Source organism: Vitis vinifera, chromosome 6 (assembly GCF_030704535.1).
Source record: "Vitis vinifera cultivar Pinot Noir 40024 chromosome 6, ASM3070453v1".
NCBI lineage: Eukaryota > Viridiplantae > Streptophyta > Magnoliopsida > Vitales > Vitaceae > Vitis > Vitis vinifera.
Window position 1 is genome coordinate 24193258 of NC_081810.1, and position 4635 is coordinate 24197892.

The following is a 4635-nucleotide window of genomic DNA, read 5'->3' on the forward strand; positions in this document are numbered from 1 at the left end:
CACCCCCTCTACTGTTTAATTTCTACATATTTTTTCAGTTGGATAAAGCAAATTTTAATTGATGCATTAGAAATCTAGCCTCTAGGATACGCAATGCAATGCATCTATGCCAAATCATATCATAAATTAATTTTCAGACACACAGTTTTCAATGAAAACGTGTCCAAATATCTCTAGATGGTCAAATTACTCCTAAGTTTTGCAGCTCAACAACCACACTTTTATTTATATAGACACCCACATTCACATCCACGTCCACAATATAACTACTTTGACTGGGATTTGTAAGCGATTTAGGAGATAATTTCCACGAGTCAATAGTCCAATTTTGCTAAGCCTAAAGTCAATATTCTTCTCCATGAGATAAACGGAAAGACCGGGCAGCCTGAGTTGCTATTTTTGTTTAGTTCGGTTGAGGAAAGAAGGACATGCCAAATTGGATCTGCACCCAAGCTAGCTGACTGGTAATTAATTATGTATACTTTTAATTCTGTGATAGCTGTTAGGTGTCTCTGGGGTTCCATTTTGGGGTTGTGATGTACGTATGAACAATTATATGCGAGCAAACCAACAATCTCAGCAATGAATGAGGACTACCAAATAGCCTTTGTGGTTGTAGAATTTACTGCAATTTTCTTTGAACAATCCTACCTGCAACTGCAGAACATCTTGTGATTTTATTTTTATTTTATCACTTAATTACTACACGTTCCTGCCATCAATTTACACTGGTCTTCTACCAGTTGTTTCTTCTATTCAATCCTCATCTCTCTATAACTTCTCCACACCCTCCTCCTCCCCATACATTTAATTAAGAATTAATTAGAGCTAACCTCATCCCTCTCCGATTCAGTATATATAGTAGGCTTATAGGTCCAATCACAGCAGACACAAGGACCCCAGGTCGATTGTGGGGTAGCTAGCTACCATTGAGCCTGTTTCTCTTTTTGATTTCTATTTCTGATTCTTCTTCCATTGAATTACTCCAACAGTCATCTCTTCCATTTGGTTGGCCAGAGTTTCTTGATCTTAACTCTTAAGGTAATCTAGATAATTTGTTTCTATTGTCACAAAACCATCTCTTATTGAAGGTTAATTGTTCACTGTTCCATCGGTAACCTTGGGTTACTCCTGGATTCAAATATATGCATTTTTGTTCTCACTCTTTCTTGTTAATTTATTGGGTTTTGTTTCAAGACAGGTAAAGCAGAGGATAGAGAAATATGAAGAGAAAGGCCAATCCTCCGCTGGATTTGAAGCTGAACCTGTCGCCACCAAGGGCGAATCCCCAAGTGGAATCGCCAAAGTTGTCGGCTTCTTCAGAGGTGTCGCCCAGGAGCTCATGCGTTTCGATGGAGCTGAGCTCGGAAGAGACCCAGACCCACCCCCACCAATTGAACAGTCCTGAGGCAACTTCCATGGTTCTTGTGGGGTGTCCCAGATGCCTCTTGTATGTGATGCTATCAGAGGTGGATCGGAAATGCCCCAAATGCAAGAGCACCGTTTTGCTTGATTTCCTCAATGAAGAAGACACCAAACAAACCAGAAACTGAGGATCTCACATGGACCCTGCTTCATGGTGCGCCTTAACGACTTCTCCACCTCCTCCTAGTTTTTAGGATTTTTTTTTTTTGTTAATTTTTAGTTTTCATTCCGAGAGCTTTCCTTCTGCTTTTCTCTATCATGGGTTTAGTTGCCCATTAGACTCAGGAAAGAAAAAGAAAAGTCGGAATTGAGTTGGGTAATGTAAGCTTTAGAATTTTCTTCTCTTTTCCCATGTCATCTTTGCAACCAAAACTAGTTTTATGCTTTCCTCCTTAAGAATTAACCAAACATCCCAAGTAGCATCTTTTCCTCCATCTTCCCATCAACTAAGCGCAGAGGCAGAAAAAAATCACCAAAATAAACTCATCGTCATGCATACATATTACTGATGAGAAATATTTGAAAAGAAATTTCAAATAATGGTAAGTTAGAAGCCATTTAAGTTGGCAGTTGTGGGATTTTGAGGGGCATTGACCTAGTTTGTTTTGAAATGAATGCAGTCGTCGGTTACCATACTACCCTTATTTCAAGGGTGGTTGAATATCATATTAGACTCGAATCTCACGTGAACAAGCCTCACTTTTGAAACTGGGTTGGCTTTATATAATCCACATTTACTCTGCCCACCTTCTACTTTCCATGTTCATATTGAGGATGTTTTGGAAAATAAAATAAAATAAAATAATTTTTGGTATGCCAACATTGAATAGCGATAGGGAAGTCTGGCGGAAGTCTCATTTCCTTAATTAATAAGAGTCGGATACTTTTAGACGACACCAACATACATATAGAAAAATGTTTCATCAAAATGGCATTTAATAAGGGATGGTTATGGACCTTTAATTGCATTGACGAGTCAAACACGCCCATGTTATAAGCTCATTTTTTAGACCACAAATTTAGCTTGAAGACTCAAACAAATAAGCCATTAATGTTGTTTGAAAATTAACATAAGAAAAGATGTTGAATGAAGGTAGATGGGAGTACAATAAAGATTAACAACATTTTGAGTAAGATTAAAACTTAAATATTCATTTAAACATTTTTTTATTTTTTTATTTTTAAAAAGGAAGACGTTATTATATAAAAATCATCTTCTTTTTGTTTTTAATAATATTGTTAATATTTTGTCGTATGTATTATATAAAAATTTTAATTATATTTCTTTTTATCATTTTTTTCACGTTAGTGAAGACTCAAAACCAAACAAGATTTTACAAGTTTTATTTCTAAAATTAGTTTTTATTTTTCTTAATTAAACATATTTTGAAGAAAAGGAAAATAAAGAATAAAATTTGTTTTTAGAAAATGAAACTAGAAAATGTTTTCCAAACCAAGTACAATTTAAGTGATTGGTAAATTTTGAAAGTGACTTTCAAAATTTTGAAAAATTATTTGAACCAATTCTTAGGTAATCACTTAATAGATTATTCTTTCAAAAACCTTTTTTTTTTTTTGTTATATAATATATTTTTAAAATATTATCCAATCACCTTTATAGTTGATATACAAACATTAAACAATAGTTTTTAAAAGAGTTTCTAATAAAAACGCTACTAACAAAAGTGTTATAAGTAAAAAAGTTTTAATTGAAATCACTATAAATCAGCAAATTTGGCTTCTGCATATTTTTATTTTTTATTTAAAAAAAAGAAGGTTTTCACCAATTTTTTTATTATATATAAACATAATTTTTTTATAAAAAAAATTGTTTTTAATTTTACAATGCTAATTATTTGATATGATTAATGAAACCAACCTTCTATTCTATTTTATTTTATTTTATGTTTTTTTTTGACAAAAATATCAAAGGTAGAATATATAAATTGAGCATATGCATTACCTATATCATCATCTCTAATATCAATTATTTAATCTCTATTCTTAATGAATCAATACAAACATGATCCATATCTCTGAATTTTTCTACTTGGCAATCAAAATTTGTCCACAAGTGTGAACTTGAAGGATGGCCTATACGTGGCTATTGAAATACCCCCAAGCTTTGCCATATAGATGGGTCTCCAATCGCTTGAAAGTCTGAGCTCAATTTTATTTTATAATACTTTCCATATTTGGATGGACCGGTAAAAGCAGTCTTTATCACCAACAGCGCCATGTCGTCAATATTGTACGTTTTTAATAGGTTTCATGGATATGGCCTACAAATAGATGACCTCCCACCTCCTGACCACATAATGGCGAGGTAATCAATATTTGAATCGCACACCAGTGAAAATTCATTCTTTTACTGTTCGGTAAAATTTAATATTTATTCCTTAATGACTTTAACGGACTTCAATTCTTAAATCATTAATTTAAAACTTATTACTCATTTTTTTATTTTAAATATTAAAATTATTTGATAAAATTAACTTAAATTTTATTCAATAAATATTTATATTTCAGCGATTATTAATTAATAAATTTATTTATTAAACATTCATATTTAAAATATTATAAAAACATAAGATAATTATAAAAATATTTATTATAAAAACTGAGTTGTGAATCTCGAGTCATAATTATAAAATAAGGTTTCATTAAATATGAGTAAATGAGGTAAAAATAAAATAAAATTAAGAATAAATTAACTATTTTAATTAATATTTAAATTATTTTTTACTTTAATTATTATATTAAGTTATTTTATCAAACATATTTAATTTTAATGATAACTTCAATTAAATCATTAAATCATATTAAGTCAGTAAATTGATTTACCAACTTCTAGCTAAGGCTTCAAGTCAGGAGAGTTGAACTCGTGCAAGTATATTGGAAAGTCTATAAATTAATGATGTTGATTAAAATTGAAAAAATTGGATTTAATTTATGGTATCCTATCTAGATAAAATAATTAGTAAAAATATTTATTAAACTAACCACGTGAAAAATGTTTTTATAAACATTTTTCATGTGTCTTGTTTGGGTTATTTTTCTCGAGAATTAATTCCATGAAAAAAAAAGTTTTTATTGTGAAGTTCTCGTGTCTCTCGTTGGAGTTCTGCTTTGTGATTTTGTTGATTTTAATGTGACTAAAGGATAAAAATAGGCATTTTAATTTACACTAAATGGAACTCCTAAGAAAAA

General features: G+C 30.9%; 1 non-coding gene across 1 annotated transcript; it reads left to right on the plus strand.

Annotated features, from left to right (window-relative positions):
* Positions 1-313: 313 nt before the first annotated feature.
* Positions 314-1833, plus strand: LOC100241706 (uncharacterized). The gene is made up of 2 exons (XR_009465920.1): positions 314-1041; positions 1202-1833. It is a non-coding gene; the product is annotated as an uncharacterized LOC100241706 (transcript).
* The last annotated feature ends 2802 nt before the right edge of the window (positions 1834-4635 follow it).